The sequence below is a fragment of the Acipenser ruthenus genome, chromosome 23 (genome assembly GCF_902713425.1).
Source record: "Acipenser ruthenus chromosome 23, fAciRut3.2 maternal haplotype, whole genome shotgun sequence".
Taxonomy (NCBI): domain Eukaryota; kingdom Metazoa; phylum Chordata; class Actinopteri; order Acipenseriformes; family Acipenseridae; genus Acipenser; species Acipenser ruthenus.
This window is the reverse complement of record NC_081211.1, coordinates 10675629-10696127: the sequence shown is the minus strand read 5'-3', so window position 1 is coordinate 10696127 and position 20499 is coordinate 10675629. Positions and strand designations below refer to the sequence as shown.

Genomic DNA, 20499 nt, shown 5'->3' with positions numbered 1-20499 from the left:
AACGTTATAACGTACTTCAGAAACCATAAAGCTTCTCTCTTTTTTTCAACACTATATTTTGTATTTAGTTTAATTTCTTGAAATAAAAAACGTTAAGCATTTTCTGATTATTATCTATTTCGCTTAGTGTTTTCAAAGAGATACATGTATAACAACGTGTTATTCTATTACTTGACGGACCTTATACAATACTTCTTGAATGTTTTGTTGAAAAATATTGCTGCGGGACACAAGGTAAAAAATAACTAGCCATTGATAGGTTGCATTTCTGAAACTGCAGCTCGGCACCGTTGGTTGTGCTTGGCAGAAAAGGGCATAGCTGGAATAGGCTAGTGAGTCGGGGGTATTGCTCAGTGGTAGAGCATTTGACTGCAGATCAAGAGGTCCCTGGCTCAAATCCGAGTGCCCCCTTTTTTTCTAAATTAAAATGCATGTTAACATTTTTTATTTCAGCTAGAAGCAAAAAATAGTGTTTCAAAGACAGCAACAAGGTACAGACAGGGTTTGAAGACGTGATCCTCAATTTACGGGACCAAACACCTTACCACTTGGCCACCGCACCCTTTACAACTGGAGAAATTAGAAGCTTGGCCTCTCTTAAGAAGGCCGCCTGGGAAGGCAATCTGGCTGGCCAGTTTAATATAAAAAAGAGTTCCTGTTTGAACTCAAACCACAAACCTTTCGGTTAACAGTGAACGCCAAGGATGGCAACATAGTCACGGAAAATATTTAAAAAGACAACAGTGGTCTCCAAATGTATTTAAACTACAAACATAAAATAGGTTGCCAGAAATATATTATCAATAGAAATTAGTAAATACTATTTTGCAAATAGTGTTTTTTTTTTTAATACTTGACACCATCTACCGGCTGTAGTATACACCAATTTTTTATTTATTTTTTCATAAGAATTAACTGAAAGATTCAGTATTGCCTCAATTATCAAGCCTGTCAGTAACTGCAGTTTGCATAAATTAAATATTGCATAAATTAAATATTACCAGTATTGCAGAAAAAGTAAATCCGAACACACACAAAACTAGGGCTTGAAGTTTTCAGCTTTTATTTTTAATCAGGTGAAGTCCCTTTAAACAAATTGAGCTGATTCCGTTTTATAATTAAACTCAGAAAAAGCTGTTAATTACAAAACAATCTTTGTTTTTACCTTCATATCTTGCCTGAGCCTAATTCTGGTCCTCTTAATTTTATTTCAAACAGAGCTGACAAATTACGTAAATTGTTAATTCCCGATCCTACTTTTAACTCGCATTTCATTTTTGCAGTCGCCTAATTTAACGCTGTGTTTTTGTTTATTTATTTATTTATTTATTTATTTATTAATTATTATTATTATTATTATTATTATTATTATTATTATTTATTTATTTATTTATTTATTTCTTAGCAGCCGCCCTTATCCTGGGCGACTTACAGTCGTAAACAAAAATACATTTCAAGGATCACAGTACAAGTAATAATACGGTTAAGAGCAAGATAAATACAATGACTTTGGTTCTAGCAAGTACAAGTACGATTCAAGAAAAATACGATTTTCCCCACTAGTTTAACACAGATGTCCTGAAAGATTTTTTGAAGCATAAAAATGAATACCTAGTGCGGAGTGTACAGTGATAGCAACTCCTTCGGGCGCCTGCTCTGAGTATTTCGCCAAACATACCACAAAGCATTTTGGGATATTGGAGGATTCACAAAACATGTAGTTTGGTATTACAGTGTCCACATTTCTGATAAACCGCACTACCTGATGCGATCTAATTAGAACCGGACTCGAGACTACCTCCTGAGGTGGTCTCGAGTACGGAATTAAATGCTGCGTAGTGTGGACGCAAACCGTATTTAGCACTTTTAAGCCGGCTTAAACGCAACTAAAAGGCATGTCGTATGCAGACAGGCTAAAAGAATTGAATCTATTCAGTCTTGAACAAAGAAGACTACGCGGCGATCTGATTCAAACATTCAAAATCCTAAAAGGTATAGACAATGTCAACCCGGGGGACTTCTTTGACTTGAAAAAAGAAAAAAGTACCAGGGGTCATAAATGGAGATTAGATAAAGGGGCATTCAGAACAGAAAATAGGAGGCACTTTTTTACACAGAGAATTGTGAGGGTCTGGAACCAACTCCCCAGTAATGTTGTTGAAGCTGACACCCTGGGATCCTTCAAGAAGCTGCTTGATGAGATTCTGGGATCAATAAGCTACTAACAACCAAACGAGCAAGATGGGCTGAATGGCCTCCTCTCGTTTGTAAACTTTCTTATGTTCTTATGTTCTTAATACGGTTTAAAGGCATAGTGTGGACAGGGCCTTTGTTTTACATTCAATGGAGTTCATATTAGAGTGAAGCTATGGTCGCATTGCTGAGTAAGGAGTAACCATAAAACAAGGCACATGCTAATAGTATGTAGTTTTTAAATCAATACAACTGTAGCAGCACCATAAGATAACAAATTGTTGTGCTGTGAGTTGAATCTTAATGGAAACATTTAATAAAAAATTACATTTAACCAATCTCGGACATAACATGTAAAAAGGAATATCAGAGTGTCCCCTTATATTTATAGAAATTGACTTGGAAAGCATCTTCACTGTTACCATGAAGAATACGTAACATGAAAATGATGACTGTCATAAGAATGCAAAGCATGGCGCTTCTTAAATAATCTGTCAAAGACATATGACAAGACAAGCTGTGGCTTTCAATTTAATATATTAAAAAATAAAGTAACAACCACTTTTCTAGGGTGAGCTCAAGCAAACCAACCTTTGCTAAACCCTTTAAAGGACCGAGTGTTTTTCAGTGGGATGCTCCCCCCATGACCAGACATTTTTTGGCTGTATTTGACTCTCTTCCAATAAAAACAAAATGCACTAAAAAATGTGTTACAGTGGCATCTTGGACTTGGTGTCCTTGTTTTCAGAACATTTTGGGGAACGTTATAACGTACTTCAGAAACCATAAAGCTTCTCTCTTTTTTTCAACACTATATTTTGTATTTAGTTTAATTTCTTGAAATAAAAAACGTTAAGCATTTTCTGATTATTATCTATTTCGCTTAGTGTTTTCAAAGAGATACATGTATAACAACGTGTTATTCTATTACTTGACGGACCTTATACAATACTTCTTGAATGTTTTGTTGAAAAATATTGCTGCGGGACACAAGGTAAAAAATAACTAGCCATTGATAGGTTGCATTTCTGAAACTGCAGCTCGGCACCGTTGGTTGTGCTTGGCAGAAAAGGGCATAGCTGAAATAGGCTAGTGAGTCGGGGGTATAGCTCAGTGGTAGAGCATTTGACTGCAGATCAAGAGGTCCCCGGTTCAAATCCGAGTGCCCCCTTTTTTTCTAAATTAAAATACAAAATGCACGTTAACATTTTTTATTTCAGCTAGAAGCAAAAAATAGTGTTTCAAAGACAGCGACAAGGTACAGACAGGGTTTGAAGACGTGATCCTCAATTTACGAGACCAAACACCTTACCACTTGGCCACCGCACCCTTTACAACTGGAGAAATTAGAAGCTTGGCCTCTCTTGAGAAGGCCGCCTGGGAAGGCAATCTGGCTGGCCAGTTTAATATAAAAAAGAGTTCCTGTTTGAGCTCAAACCACAAACCTTTCGGTTAACAGTGAACGCCAAGGATGGCAACATAGTCACGGAAAATATTTAAAAAGACAACAGTGGTCTCCAAATGTATTTAAACTACAAACATAAAATAGGTTGCCAGAAATATATTATCAATAGAAATTAGTAAATACTATTTTGCAAATAGTGTTTTTTTTTTTAATACTTGACACCATCTACCGGCTGTAGCATACACCAATTTTTTATTTATTTTTTCATAAGAATTAACTGAAAGATTCAGTATTGCCTCAATTATCAAGCCTGTCAGTAACTGCAGTTTGCATAAATTAAATATTGCATAAATTAAATATTACCAGTATTGCGGAAAAAGTAAATCCGAACACACACACAAGTAGGGCTTGAAGTTTTCAGCTTTTATTTTTAATCAGGTGAAGTCCCTTTAAACAAATTGAGCTGATTCCGTTTTATAATTAAACTCAGAAAAAGCTGTTAATTACAAAACAATCTTTGTTTTTACCTTCATATCTTGCCTGAGCCTAATTCTGGTCCTCTTAATTTTATTTCAAACAGAGCTGACAAATTACGTAAATTGTTAATTCCCGATCCTACTTTTAACTCGCATTTCATTTTTGCAGTCGCCTAATTTAACGCTGTGTTTTTGTTTATTTATTTATTTATTTATTATTATTATTATTATTATTATTATTATTTATTTATTTATTTATTTATTTATTTCTTAGCAGCCGCCCTTATCCTGGGCGACTTACAGTCGTAAACAAAAATACATTTCAAGGATCACAGTACAAGTAATAATACGGTTAAGAGCAAGATAAATACAATGACTTTGGTTCTAGCAAGTACAAGTACGATTCAAGAAAAATACGATTTTCCCCACTAGTTTAACACAGATGTCCTGAAAGATTTTTTGAAGCATAAAAATGAATACCTAGTGCGGAGTGTACAGTGATAGCAACTCCTTCGGGCGCCTGCTCTGAGTATTTCGCCAAACATACCACAAAGCATTTTGGGATATTGGAGGATACACAAAACATGTAGTTTGGTATTACAGTGTCCACATTTCTGATAAACCGCACTACCTGATGCGATCTAATTAGAACCGGACTCGAGACTACCTCCTGAGGTGGTCTCGAGTACGGAATTAAATGCTGCGTAGTGTGGACGCAAACCATATTTAGCACTTTTAAGCCGGCTTAAACGCAACTAATACGGTTTAAAGGCATAGTGTGGACAGGGCCTTTGTTTTACATTCAATGGAGTTCATATTAGTGTGAAGCTATGGTCACATTGCTGAGTAAGGAGTAACCATAAAACAAGGCACATGCTAATAGTATGTAGTTTTTAAATCAATACAACTGTAGCAGCACAATAAGATAACAAATTGTTGTGCTGTGAGTTGAATCTTAATGGAAACATTTAATAAAAAATTACATTTAACCAATCTCGGACATAACATGTAAAAAGGAATATCAGATTGTCCCCTTATATTTATAGAAATTGACTTGGAAAGCATCTTCACTGTTACCATGAAGAATACGTAACATGAAAATGATGACTGTCATAAGAATGCAAAGCATGGCGCTTCTTAAATAATCTGTCAAAGATGTCTGACAAGGCAAGCTGTGGCTTTCAATTTAATATATTAAAAAATAAAGTAACAACCACTTTTCTAGGGTGAGCTCAAGCAAACCAACCTTTGCTAAACCCTTTAAAGGACCGAGTGTTTTTCAGTGGGATGCTCCCCCCATGACCAGACATTTTTTGGCTGTATTTGACTCTCTTCCAATAAAAACAAAATGCAAAAAAAATATGTGTTACAGTGGCATCTTGGACTTGGTGTCCTTGTTTTCAGAACATTTTGGGGAACATTATAACGTACTTCAGAAACCATAAAGCTTCTCTCTTTTTTTCAACACTATATTTTGTATTTAGTTTAATTTCTTGAAATAAAAAACGTTAAGCATTTTCTGATTATTATCTATTTCGCTTAGTGTTTTCAAAGAGATACATGTATAACAACGTGTTATTCTATTACTTGACGGACCTTATACAATACTTCTTGAATGTTTTGTTGAAAAATATTGCTGCGGGACACAAGGTAAAAAATAACTAGCCATTGATAGGTTGCATTTCTGAAACTGCAGCTCGGCACCGTTGGTTGTGCTTGGCAGAAAAGGGCATAGCTGAAATAGGCTAGTGAGTCGGGGGTATAGCTCAGTGGTAGAGCATTTGACTGCAGATCAAGAGGTCCCCGGTTCAAATCCGAGTGCCCCCTTTTTTTCTAAATTAAAATACAAAATGCACGTTAACATTTTTTATTTCAGCTAGAAGCAAAAAATAGTGTTTCAAAGACAGCGACAAGGTACAGACAGGGTTTGAAGACGTGATCCTCAATTTACGAGACCAAACACCTTACCACTTGGCCACCGCACCCTTTACAACTGGAGAAATTAGAAGCTTGGCCTCTCTTGAGAAGGCCGCCTGGGAAGGCAATCTGGCTGGCCAGTTTAATATAAAAAAGAGTTCCTGTTTGAGCTCAAACCACAAACCTTTCGGTTAACAGTGAACGCCAAGGATGGCAACATAGTCACGGAAAATATTTAAAAAGACAACAGTGGTCTCCAAATGTATTTAAACTACAAACATAAAATAGGTTGCCAGAAATATATTATCAATAGAAATTAGTAAATACTATTTTGCAAATAGTGTTTTTTTTTTTAATACTTGACACCATCTACCGGCTGTAGCATACACCAATTTTTTATTTATTTTTTCATAAGAATTAACTGAAAGATTCAGTATTGCCTCAATTATCAAGCCTGTCAGTAACTGCAGTTTGCATAAATTAAATATTGCATAAATTAAATATTACCAGTATTGCGGAAAAAGTAAATCCGAACACACACACAAGTAGGGCTTGAAGTTTTCAGCTTTTATTTTTAATCAGGTGAAGTCCCTTTAAACAAATTGAGCTGATTCCGTTTTATAATTAAACTCAGAAAAAGCTGTTAATTACAAAACAATCTTTGTTTTTACCTTCATATCTTGCCTGAGCCTAATTCTGGTCCTCTTAATTTTATTTCAAACAGAGCTGACAAATTACGTAAATTGTTAATTCCCGATCCTACTTTTAACTCGCATTTCATTTTTGCAGTCGCCTAATTTAACGCTGTGTTTTTGTTTATTTATTTATTTATTTATTATTATTATTATTATTATTATTATTATTTATTTATTTATTTATTTATTTATTTCTTAGCAGCCGCCCTTATCCTGGGCGACTTACAGTCGTAAACAAAAATACATTTCAAGGATCACAGTACAAGTAATAATACGGTTAAGAGCAAGATAAATACAATGACTTTGGTTCTAGCAAGTACAAGTACGATTCAAGAAAAATACGATTTTCCCCACTAGTTTAACACAGATGTCCTGAAAGATTTTTTGAAGCATAAAAATGAATACCTAGTGCGGAGTGTACAGTGATAGCAACTCCTTCGGGCGCCTGCTCTGAGTATTTCGCCAAACATACCACAAAGCATTTTGGGATATTGGAGGATACACAAAACATGTAGTTTGGTATTACAGTGTCCACATTTCTGATAAACCGCACTACCTGATGCGATCTAATTAGAACCGGACTCGAGACTACCTCCTGAGGTGGTCTCGAGTACGGAATTAAATGCTGCGTAGTGTGGACGCAAACCATATTTAGCACTTTTAAGCCGGCTTAAACGCAACTAATACGGTTTAAAGGCATAGTGTGGACAGGGCCTTTGTTTTACATTCAATGGAGTTCATATTAGTGTGAAGCTATGGTCACATTGCTGAGTAAGGAGTAACCATAAAACAAGGCACATGCTAATAGTATGTAGTTTTTAAATCAATACAACTGTAGCAGCACAATAAGATAACAAATTGTTGTGCTGTGAGTTGAATCTTAATGGAAACATTTAATAAAAAATTACATTTAACCAATCTCGGACATAACATGTAAAAAGGAATATCAGATTGTCCCCTTATATTTATAGAAATTGACTTGGAAAGCATCTTCACTGTTACCATGAAGAATACGTAACATGAAAATGATGACTGTCATAAGAATGCAAAGCATGGCGCTTCTTAAATAATCTGTCAAAGATGTCTGACAAGGCAAGCTGTGGCTTTCAATTTAATATATTAAAAAATAAAGTAACAACCACTTTTCTAGGGTGAGCTCAAGCAAACCAACCTTTGCTAAACCCTTTAAAGGACCGAGTGTTTTTCAGTGGGATGCTCCCCCCATGACCAGACATTTTTTGGCTGTATTTGACTCTCTTCCAATAAAAACAAAATGCAAAAAAAAAATGTGTTACAGTGGCATCTTGGACTTGGTGTCCTTGTTTTCAGAACATTTTGGGGAACATTATAACGTACTTCAGAAACCATAAAGCTTCTCTCTTTTTTTCAACACTATATTTTGTATTTAGTTTAATTTCTTGAAATAAAAAACGTTAAGCATTTTCTGATTATTATCTATTTCGCTTAGTGTTTTCAAAGAGATACATGTATAACAACGTGTTATTCTATTACTTGACGGACCTTATACAATACTTCTTGAATGTTTTGTTGAAAAATATTGCTGCGGGACACAAGGTAAAAAATAACTAGCCATTGATAGGTTGCATTTCTGAAACTGCAGCTCGGCACCGTTGGTTGTGCTTGGCAGAAAAGGGCATAGCTGGAACAGGCTAGTGAGTCGGGGGTATAGCTCAGTGGTAGAGCATTTGACGGCAGATCAAGAGGTCCCCGGTTCAAATCCGAGTGCCCCCTTTTTTTCTAAATTAAAATACAAAATGCACGTTAACATTTTTTATTTCAGCTAGAAGCAAAAAATAGTGTTTCAAAGACAGCAACAAGTACAGACAGGGTTTGAAGACGTGATCCTCAATTTACGGGACCAAACACCTTACCACTTGGCCACCGCACCCTTTACAACTGGAGAAATTAGAAGCTTGGCCTCTCTTGAGAAGGCCACCTGGAAAGGCAATCTGGCTGGCCAGTTTAATATAAAAAAGAGTTCCTGTTTGAGCTCAAACCACAAACCTTTCGGTTAACAGTGAACGCCAAGGATGGCAACATAGTCACGGAAAATATTTAAAAAGACAACAGTGGTCTCCAAATGTATTTAAACTACAAACATAAAATAGGTTGCCAGAAATATATTATCAATAGAAATTAGTAAATACTATTTTGCAAATAGTGTTTTTTTTTTTAATACTTGACACCATCTACCGGCTGTAGCATACACCAATTTTTTATTTATTTTTTCATAAGAATTAACTGAAAGATTCAGTATTGCCTCAATTATCAAGCCTGTCAGTAACTGCAGTTTGCATAAATTAAATATTGCATAAATTAAATATTACCAGTATTGCGGAAAAAGTAAATCCGAACACACACACAAGTAGGGCTTGAAGTTTTCAGCTTTTATTTTTAATCAGGTGAAGTCCCTTTAAACAAATTGAGCTGATTCCGTTTTATAATTAAACTCAGAAAAAGCTGTTAATTACAAAACAATCTTTGTTTTTACCTTCATATCTTGCCTGAGCCTAATTCTGGTCCTCTTAATTTTATTTCAAACAGAGCTGACAAATTACGTAAATTGTTAATTCCCGATCCTACTTTTAACTCGCATTTCATTTTTGCAGTCGCCTAATTTAACGCTGTGTTTTTGTTTATTTATTTATTTATTATTATTATTATCATTATTATTATTATTATTATTATTATTAATTAATTATTTATTTATTTATTTATTTATTTATTTATTTATTTCTTAGCAGCCGCCCTTATCCTGGGCGACTTACAGTCGTAAACAAAAATACATTTCAAGGATCACAGTACAAGTAATAATACGGTTAAGAGCAAGATAAATACAATGACTTTGGTTCTAGCAAGTACAAGTACGATTCAAGAAAAATACGATTTTCCCCACTAGTTTAACAGAGATGTCCTGAAAGATTTTTTGAAGCATAAAAATGAATACCTAGTGCGGAGTGTACAGTGATAGCAACTCCTTCAGGCGCCTGCTCTGAGTATTTCGCCAAACATACCACAAAGCATTTTGGGATATTGGAGGATACACAAAACATGTAGTTTGGTATTACAGCGTCCACACTTCTGATAAACCGCACTACCTGATGCGATCTAATTAGAACCGGACTCGAGACTACCTCCTGAGGTGGTCTCGAGTACGATATTAAATGCTGCGTAGTGTGGACGCAAACTGTATTTAGCACTTTTAAGCCGGCTTAAACGCAACTAATACGGTTTAAAGGCATAGTGTGGACAGGGCCTTTGTTTTACATTCAATGGAGTTCATATTAGAGTGAAGCTATGGTCGCATTGCTGAGTAAGGAGTAACCATAAAACAAGGCACATGCTAATAGTATGTAGTTTTTAAATCAATACAACTGTAGCAGCACCATAAGATAACAAATTGTTGTGCTGTGAGTTGAATCTTAATGGAAACATTTAATAAAAAATTACATTTAACCAATCTCGGACATAACATATAAAAAGGAATATCAGAGTGTCCCCTTATATTTATAGAAATTGACTTGGAAAGCATCTTCACTGTTACCATGAAGAATACGTAACATGAAAATGATGACTGTCATAAGAATGCAAAGCATGGCGCTTCTTAAATAATCTGTCAAAGACGTCTGACAAGACAAGCTGTGGCTTTCAATTTAATATATTAAAAAATAAAGTAACAACCACTTTTCTAGGGTGCGCTCAAGCAAACCAACCTTTGCTAAACCCTTTAAAGGACCGAGTGTTTTTCAGTGGGATGCTCCCCCCATGACCAGACATTTTTTGGCTGTATTTGACTCTCTTCCAATAAAAACAAAATGCACTAAAAAATGTGTTACAGTGGCATCTTGGACTTGGTGTCCTTGTTTTCAGAACATTTTGGGGAACGTTATAACGTACTTCAGAAACCATAAAGCTTCTCTCTTTTTTTCAACAATATATTTTGTATTTAGTTTAATTTCTTGAAATAAAAAACGTTAAGCTTTTTCTGATTATTATCTGTTTCGCTTAGTGTTTTCAAAGAGATACATGTATAACAACGTGTTATTCTATTACTTGACGGACCTTATACAATACATCTTGAATGTTTTGTTGAAAAATATTGCTGCGGGACACAAGGTAAAAAATAACTAGCCATTGATAGGTTGCATTTCTGAAACTGCAGCTCGGCACCGTTGGTTGTGCTTGGCAGAAAAGGGCATAGCTGGAACAGGCTAGTGAGTCGGGGGTATTCCTCAGTGGTAGAGCATTTGACGGCAGATCAAGAGGTCCCTTGTTCAAATCCGAGTGCCCCCTTTTTTTTCTAAATTAAAATACAAAATGCACGTTAACATTTTTTATTTCAGCTAGAAGCAAAAAATAGTGTTTCAAAGACAGCAACAAGGTACAGACAGGGTTTGAAGACGTGATCCTCAATTTACGGGACCAAACACTTTACCACTTGGCCACCGCACCCTTTACAACTGGAGAAATTAGAAGCTTGGCCTCTCTTGAGAAGGCCGCCTGGGAAGGCAATCTGGCTGGCCAGTTTAATATAAAAAAGAGTTCCTGTTTGAGCTCAAACCACAAACCTTTCGGTTAACAGTGAACGCCAAGGATGGCAAAATAGTCACGGAAAATATTTAAAAAGACAACAGTGGTCTCCAAATGTATTTAAAATACAAACATAAAATAGGTTGCCAGAAATATATTATCAATAGAAATTAGTAAATACTATTTTGCAAATAGTGTTTTTTTTTAATACTTGACACCATCTACTGGCTGTAGCATACATCAATTTTTTATTTATTTTTTCATAAGAATTAACTGAAAGATTCAGTATTCCCTCAATTATCAAGCCTGTCAGTAACTGCAGTTTGCATAAATTAAATATTACCAGTATTGCGGAAAAAGTAAATCCGAACACACACACAAGTAGGGCTTGAAGTTTTCAGCTTTTATTTTTAATCAGGTGAAGTCCCTTTAAACAAATTGAGCTGATTCCGTTTTATAATTAAACTCAGAAAAAGCTGTTAATTACAAAACAATCTTTGTTTTTACCTTCATATCTTGCCTGAGCCTAATTCTGGTCCTCTTAATTTTATTTCAAACAGAGCTGACAAATTACGTAAATTGTTAATTCCCGATCCTACTTTTAACTCGCATTTCATTTTTGCAGTCGCCTAATTTAACGCTGTGTTTTTGTTTATTTATTTATTTATTTATTTATTTTTATTATTATTATTATTATTATTATTATTATTATTATTATTATTAATTTATTTATTTATTTATTTATATCTTAGCAGCCACCCTTATCCTGGGCGACTTACAGTCGTAAATAAAAATACATTTCAAGGATCACAGTACAAGTAATAATACGGTTAAGAGCAAGATAAATACAATGACTTTGGTTCTAGCAAGTACAAGTACGATTCAAGAAAAATATGATTTTCCCCACTAGTTTAACACAGATGTCCTGAAAGATCTTTTGAAGCATAAAAATGAATACCTAGTGCGGCGTGTACAGTGATAGCAACTCCTTCGGGCGCCTGCTCTGAGTATTTCGCCACAACCCACAACATACCACAAAGCATTTTGGGATATTGGAGGATACACAAAACATGTAGTTTGGTATTACAGTGTCCACATTTCTGATAAACCGCACTACCTGATGCGATCTAATTAGAACCGGACTCGAGACTACCTCCTGAGGTGGTCTCGAGTACGGAATTAAATGCTGCGTAGTGTGGACGCAAACCCTATTTAGCACTTTTAAGCCAGCTTAAACGCAACTAATACGGTTTAAAGGCATAGTGTGGACAGGGCCTTTGTTTTACATTCAATGGAGGTCATATTAGAGTGAAGCTATGGTCGCATTGCTGAGTAAGGAGTAACCATAAAACAAGGCACATGCTAATAGTATGTAGTTTTTAAATCAATACAACTGTAGCAGCACCATAAGATAACAAATTGTTGTGCTGTGAGTTGAATCTTAATGGAAACATTTAATAAAAAATTACATTTAACCAATCTCGGACATAACATGTAAAAAGGAATATCAGAGTGTCCCCTTATATTTATAGAAATTGACTTGGAAAGCATCTTCACTGTTACCATGAAGAATACGTAACATGAAAATGATGACTGTCATAAGAATGCAAAGCATGGCGCTTCTTAAATAATCTGTCAAAGACATATGACAAGACAAGCTGTGGCTTTCAATTTAATATATTAAAAAATAAAGTAACAACCACTTTTCTAGGGTGAGCTCAAGCAAACCAACCTTTGTTAAACCCTTTAAAGGACCGAGTGTTTTTCAGTGGGATGCTCCCCCCATGACCAGACATTTTTTGGCTGTATTTGACTCTCTTCCAATAAAAACAAAATGCACTAAAAAATGTGTTACAGTGGCATCTTGGACTTGGTGTCCTTGTTTTCAGAACATTTTGGGGAACGTTATAACGTACTTCAGAAACCATAAAGCTTCTCTCTTTTTTTCAACACTATATTTTGTATTTAGTTTAATTTCTTGAAATAAAAAACGTTAAGCATTTTCTGATTATTATCTGTTTCGCTTAGTGTTTTCTAAGAGATACATGTATAACAACGTGTTATTCTATTACTTGACGGACCTTATACAATACTTCTTGAATGTTTTGTTGAAAAATATTGCTGCGGAACACAAGGTAAAAAATAACTAGCCATTGATAGGTTGCATTTCTGAAACTGCAGCTCGGCACCGTTGGTTGTGCTTGGCAGAAAAGGGCATAGCTGGAATAGGCTAGTGAGTCGGGGGTATAGCTCAGTGGTAGAGCATTTGACTGCAGATCAAAAGGTCCCCGGTTCAAATCCGAGTGCCCCATTTTTTTCTAAATTAAAATACAAAATGCACGTTAACATTTTTTATTTCAGCTAGAAGCAAAAAATAGTGTTTCAAAGACAGCAACAAGGTACAGACAGGGTTTGAAGACGTGATCCTCAATTTACGGGACCAAACACCTTACCACTTGGCCACCGCACCCTTTACAACTGGAGAAATTAGAAGCTTGGCCTCTCTTGAGAAGGCCGCCTGGGAAGGCAATCTGGCTGGCCAGTTTAATATAAAAAAGAGTTCCTGTTTGAGCTCAAACCACAAACCTTTCGTTTAACAGTGAACGCCAAGGATGGCAACATAGTCACGGAAAATATTTAAAAAGACAACAGTGGTCTCCAAATGTATTTAAACTACAAACATAAAATAGGTTGCCAGAAATATATTATCAATAGAAATTAGTAAATACTATTTTGCAAATAGTGTTTTTTTTTTTAATACTTGACACCATCTACCGGCTGTAGCATACACCAATTTTTTATTTATTTTTTCATAAGAATTAACTGAAAGATTCAGTATTGCCTCAATTATCAAGCCTGTCAGTAACTGCAGTTTGCATAAATTAAATATTGCATAAATTAAATATTACCAGTATTGCGGAAAAAGTAAATCCGAACACACACACAAGTAGGGCTTGAAGTTTTCAGCTTTTATTTTTAATCAGGTGAAGTCCCTTTAAACAAATTGAGCTGATTCCGTTTTATAATTAAACTCAGAAAAAGCTGTTAATTACAAAACAATCTTTGTTTTTACCTTCATATCTTGCCTGAGCCTAATTCTGGTCCTCTTAATTTTATTTCAAACAGAGCTGACAAATTACGTAAATTGTTCATTCCCGATCCTACTTTTAACTCGCATTTCATTTTTGCAGTCGCCTAATTTAACGCTGTGTTTTTGTTTATTTATTTATTTATTTATTTATTATTATTATTATTATTATTATTATTAATATTATTATTATTATTATTATTATTATTAATTTATTTATTTATTTATTTATTTCTTAGCAGCCACCCTTATCCTGGGCGACTTACAGTCGTAAACTAAAATACATTTCAAGGATCACAGTACAAGTAATAATACGGTTAAGAGCAAGATAAATACAATGACTTTGGTTCTAGCAAGTACAAGTACGATTCAAGAAAAATACGATTTTCCCCACTAGTTTAACACAGATGTCCTGAAAGATCTTTTGAAGCATAAAAATGAATACCTAGTGCGGAGTGTACAGTGATAGCAACTCCTTCGGGCGCCTGCTCTGAGTATTTCGCCAAACATACCACAAAGCATTTTGGGATATTGGAGGATACACAAAACATGTAGTTTGGTATTACAGTGTCCACATTTCTGATAAACCGCACTACCTGATGCGATCTAATTAGAACCGGACTCGAGACTACCTCCTGAGGTGGTCTCGAGTACTGAATTAAATGCTGCGTAGTGTGGACGCAAACCCTATTTAGCACTTTTAAGCCGGCTTAAACGCAACTAATACGGTTTAAAGGCATAGTGTGGACAGGGCCTTTGTTTTACATTCAATGGAGGTCATATTAGAGTGAAGCTATGTTCGCATTGCTGAGTAAGGAGTAACCATAAAACAAGGCACATGCTAATAGTATGTATTTTTTAAATCAATACAACTGTAGCAGCACCATAAGATAACAAATTGTTGTGCTGTGAGTTGAATCTTAATGGAAACATTTAATAAAAAATTACATTTAACCAATCTCGGACATAACATGTAAAAAGGAATATCAGAGTGTCCCCTTATATTTATAGAAATTGACTTGGAAAGCATCTTCACTGTTACCATGAAGAATACGTAACATGAAAATGATGACTGTCATAAGAATGCAAAGCATGGCGCTTCTTAAATAATCTGTCAAAGACATATGACAAGACAAGCTGTGGCTTTCAATTTAATATATTAAAAAATAAAGTAACAACCACTTTTCTAGGGTGAGCTCAAGCAAACCAACCTTTGCTAAACCCTTTAAAGGACTGAGTGTTTTTCAGTGGGATGCTCCCCCCATGACCAGACATTTTTTGGCTGTATTTGACTCTCTTCCAATAAAAACAAAATGCACTAAAAAATGTGTTACAGTGGCATCTTGGACTTGGTGTCCTTGTTTTCAGAACATTTTGGGGAACGTTATAACGTACTTCAGAAACCATAAAGCTTCTCTCTTTTTTTCAACACTATATTTTGTATTTAGTTTAATTTCTTGAAATAAAAAACGTTAAGCATTTTCTGATTATTATCTGTTTCGCTTAGTGTTTTCTAAGAGATACATGTATAACAACGTGTTATTCTATTACTTGACGGACCTTATACAATACTTCTTGAATGTGTTGTTGAAAAATATTGCTGCGGGACACAAGGTAAAAAATAACTAGCCATTGATAGGTTGCATTTCTGAAACTGCAGCTCGGCACCGTTGGTTGTGCTTGGCAGAAAAGGGCATAGCTGGAATAGGCTAGTGAGTCGGGGGTATAGCTCAGTGGTAGAGCATTTGATTGCAGATCAAGAGGTCCCCGGTTCAAATCCGAGTGCCCCCTTTTTTTTCTAAATTAAAATACAAAATGCACGTTAACATTTTTTATTTCAGCTAGAAGCAAAAAATAGTGTTTCAAAGACAGCAACAAAGTACAGACAGGGTTTGAAGACGTGATCCTCAATTTACGGGACCAAACACCTTACCACCTGGCCACCGCACCCTTTACAACTGGAGAAATTAGAAGCTTGGCCTCTCTTGAGAAGGCCGCCTGGGAAGGCAATCTGGCTGGCCAGTTTAATATAAAAAAGAGTTCCTGTTTGAGCTCAAACCACAAACCTTTCGTTTAACAGTGAACGCCAAGGATGGCAACATAGTCACGGAAAATATTTAAAAAGACAACAGTGGTCTCCAAATGTATTTAAACTACAAACATAAAATAGGTTGCCAGAAATATATTATCAATAGAAATTAGTAAATACTATTTTGCAAATAGTGTTTTTTTTTTAATACTTGACACCATCTACCGGCTGTAGCATACACCAATTTTTTATTTATTTTTTCATAAGAATTAACTGAAAGATTCAGTATTGCCTCAATTATCAAGCCTGTCAGTAACTGCAGTTTGCATAAATTAAATATTGCATAAATTAAATATTACCAGTATTGCGGAAAAAGTAAATCCGAACACACACACAAGTAGGGCTTGAAGTTTTCAGCTTTTATTTTTAATCAGGTGAAGTCCCTTTAAACAAATTGAGCTGATTCCGTTTTATAATTAAACTCAGAAAAAGCTGTTAATTACAAAACAATCTTTGTTTTTACCTTCATATCTTGCCTGAGCCTAATTCTGGTCCTCTTAATTTTATTTCAAACAGAGCTGACAAATTACGTAAATTGTTCATTCCCGATCCTACTTTTAACTCGCATTTCATTTTTCCAGTCGCCTAATTTAACGCTGTGTTTTTGTTTATTTATTTATTTATTTATTTATTTATTTATTATTATTATTATTATTATAATTATTTATTTATTTATTTATTTATTTATTTCTTAGCAGCCGCCCTTATCCTGGGCGACTTACAGTCGTAAACAAAAATACATTTCAAGGATCACAGTACAAGTAATAATACGGTTAAGAGCAAGATAAATACAATGACTTTGGTTCTAGCAAGTACAAGTACGATTCAAGAAAAAAACGATTTTCCCCACTAGTTTAACAGAGATGTCCTGAAAGATTTTTTGAAGCATAAAAATGAATACCTAGTGCGGAGTGTACAGTGATAGCAACTCCTTTGGGCACCTGCTCTGAGTATTTCGCCAAACATACCACAAAGCATTTTGGGACATTGGAGGACACACAAAACATGTAGTTTGGTATTACAGTGTCCACATTTCTGATAAACCGCACTACCTGATGCGATCTAATTAGAACCGGACTCGAGACTACCTCCTGAGGTGGTCTCGAGTACGGAATTAAATGCTGCGTAGTGTGGACGCAAACCCTATTTAGCACTTTTAAGCCGGCTTAAACGCAACTAATACGGTTTAAAGGCATAGTGTGGACAGGGCCTTTGTTTTACATTCAATGGAGTTCATATTAGAGTGAAGCTATGGTCGCATTGCTGAGTAAGGAGTAACCATAAAACAAGGCACATGCTAATAGTATGTAGTTTTTAAATCAATACAACTGTAGCAGCACCATAAGAGAACAAATTGTTGTGCTGTGAGTTGAATCTTAATGGAAACATTTAATAAAAAATTACATTTAACCAATCTCGGACATAACATGTAAAAAGGAATATCAGAGTGTCCCCTTATATTTATAGAAATTGACTTGGAAAGCATCTTCACTGTTACCATGAAGAATACGTAACATGAAAATGATGACTGTCATAAGAATGCAAAGCATGGCGCTTCTTAAATAATCTGTCAAAGACATATGACAAGACAAGCTGTGGCTTTCAATTTAATATATTAAAAAATAAAGTAACAACCACTTTTCTAGGGTGAGCTCAAGCAAACCAACCTTTGCTAAACCCTTTAAAGGACCGAGTGTTTTCTGTGGGATGCTCCCCCCATGACCAGACATTTTTTGGCTGTATTTGACTCTCTTCCAATAAAAACAAAATGCACTAAAAAATGTGTTACAGTGGCATCTTGGACTTGGTGTCCTTGTTTTCAGAACATTTTGGGGAACGTTATAACGTACTTCAGAAACCATAAAGCTTCTCTCTTTTTTTCAACACTATATTTTGTATTTAGTTTAATTTCTTGAAATAAAAAACGTTAAGCATTTTCTGATTATTATCTATTTCGCTTAGTGTTTTCAAAGAGATACATGTATAACAACGTGTTATTTTATTACTTGACGGACCTTATACAATACTTCTTGAATGTTTTGTTGAAAAATATTGCTGCGGGACACAAGGTAAAAAATAACTAGCCATTGATAGGTTGCATTTCTGAAACTGCAGCTCGGCACCGTTGGTTGTGCTTGGCAGAAAAGGGCATAGCTGGAATAGGCTAGTGAGTCGGGGCTATAGCTCAGTGGTAGAGCATTTGACGGCAGATCAAGAGGTCCCTGGTTCAAGTCCGAGTGCCCCCTTTTTTTTCTAAATTAAAATACAAAATGCACGTTAACATTTTTTATTTCAGCTAGAAGCAAAAAATAGTGTTTCAAAGACAGCAACAAGGTACAGACAGGGTTTGAAGACGTGATCCTCAATTTACGGGACCAAACACCTTACCACTTGGCCACCGCACCCTTTACAACTGGAGAAATTAGAAGCTTGGCCTCTCTTGAGAAGGCCGCCTGGGAAGGCAATCCGGCTGGCCAGTTTAATATAAAAAAGAGTTCCTGTTTGAGCTCAAACCACAAACCTTTCGGTTAACAGTGAACGCCAAGGATGGCAACATAGTCACGGAAAATATTTAAAAAGACAACAGTGGTCTCCAAATGTATTTAAACTACAAACATAAAATAGGTTGCCAGAAATATATTATCAATAGAAATTAGTAAATACTATTTTGCAAATAGTGTTTTTTTTTTTAATACTTGACACCATCTACCGGCTGTAGCATACACCAATTTTTTATTTATTTTTTCATAAGAATTAACTGAAAGATTCAGTATTGCCTCAATTATCAAGCCTGTCAGTAACTGCAGTTTGCATAAATTAAATATTGCATAAATTAAATATTACCAGTATTGCGGAAAAAGTAAATCCGAACACACACACAAGTAGGGCTTGAAGTTTTCAGCTTTTATTTTTAATCAGGTGAAGTCCCTTTAAACAAATTGAGCTGATTCCGTTTTATAATTAAACTCAGAAAAAGCTGTTAATTACAAAACAATCTTTGTTTTTACCTTCATATCTTGCCTGAGCCTAATTCTGGTCCTCTTAATTTTATTTCAAACAGAGCTGACAAAATACGTAATTTGTTCATGCCCGATCCTACTTTTAACTCGCATTTCATTTTTGCAGTCGCCTAATTTAACGCTGTGTTTTTGTTTATTTATTTATTTATTTATTTATTTATTTATTTATTTATTATTATTATTATTATTATTATTATTATTATTATTATTATTATTTATTTATTTATTTATTTATTTATTTATTTATTTCTTAGCAGCCGCCCTTATCCTGGGCGACTTACAGTCGTAAACAAAAATACATTTCAAGGATCACATTACAAGTAATAATACGGTTAAGAGCAAGATAAATACAATGACTTTGGTTCTAGCAAGTACAAGTACGATTCAAGAAAAATACGATTTTCCCCACTAGTTTAACAGAGATGTCCTGAAAGATTTTTTGAAGCATAAAAATGAATACCTAGTGCGGAGTGTACAGTGATAGCAACTCCTTCGGGCGCCTGCTCTGAGTATTTCGCCAAACATACCACAAAGCATTTTGGGATATTGGAGGATACACAAAACATGTAGTTTGGTATTACAGTGTCCACATTTCTGATAAACCGCACTACCTGATGCGATCTAATTAGAACCGGACTCAAGACTACCTCCTGAGGTGGTCTCGAGTATGGAATTAAATGCTGCGTAGTGTGGACGCAAACCGTATTTAGCACTTTTAAGCCGGCTTAAACGCAACTAATACGGTTTAAAGGCATAGTGTGGACAGGGCCTTTGTTTTACATTCAATGGAGTTCATATTAGAGTGAAGCTATGGTCGCATTGCTGAGTAAGGAGTAACCATAAAACAAGGCACATGCTAATAGTATGTAGTTTTTAAATCAATACAACTGTAGCAGCACCATAAGATAACAAATTGTTGTGCTGTGAGTTGAATCTTAATGGAAAAATTTAATAAAAAATTACATTTAACCAATCTCGGACATAACATGTAAAAAGGAATATCAGAGTGTCCCCTTATATTTATAGAAATTGACTTGGAAAGCATCTTCACTGTTACCATGAAGA

At 35.1% G+C, this 20499-nt stretch overlaps 7 non-coding genes across 7 annotated transcripts; all 7 read left to right on the top strand.

Moving 5' to 3' along the window:
- The first annotated feature begins 339 nt into the window (after positions 1-339).
- On the top strand, positions 340-411 carry trnac-gca (transfer RNA cysteine (anticodon GCA)). The gene has a single exon. It is a non-coding gene; the product is annotated as a tRNA-Cys (tRNA).
- Positions 412-3292: 2881 nt separating this feature from the next.
- On the top strand, positions 3293-3364 carry trnac-gca (transfer RNA cysteine (anticodon GCA)). The gene has a single exon. It is a non-coding gene; the product is annotated as a tRNA-Cys (tRNA).
- A 2465-nt stretch (positions 3365-5829) lies between these two features.
- trnac-gca (transfer RNA cysteine (anticodon GCA)) lies at positions 5830-5901 on the top strand. Its single transcript has one exon. It is a non-coding gene; the product is annotated as a tRNA-Cys (tRNA).
- Positions 5902-8366: 2465 nt separating this feature from the next.
- On the top strand, positions 8367-8438 carry trnac-gca (transfer RNA cysteine (anticodon GCA)). Its single transcript has one exon. It is a non-coding gene; the product is annotated as a tRNA-Cys (tRNA).
- A 5039-nt stretch (positions 8439-13477) lies between these two features.
- trnac-gca (transfer RNA cysteine (anticodon GCA)) lies at positions 13478-13549 on the top strand. The gene has a single exon. It is a non-coding gene; the product is annotated as a tRNA-Cys (tRNA).
- Positions 13550-16044: 2495 nt separating this feature from the next.
- trnac-gca (transfer RNA cysteine (anticodon GCA)) lies at positions 16045-16116 on the top strand. The gene has a single exon. It is a non-coding gene; the product is annotated as a tRNA-Cys (tRNA).
- A 2472-nt stretch (positions 16117-18588) lies between these two features.
- On the top strand, positions 18589-18660 carry trnac-gca (transfer RNA cysteine (anticodon GCA)). The gene has a single exon. It is a non-coding gene; the product is annotated as a tRNA-Cys (tRNA).
- Positions 18661-20499: the final 1839 nt, after the last annotated feature.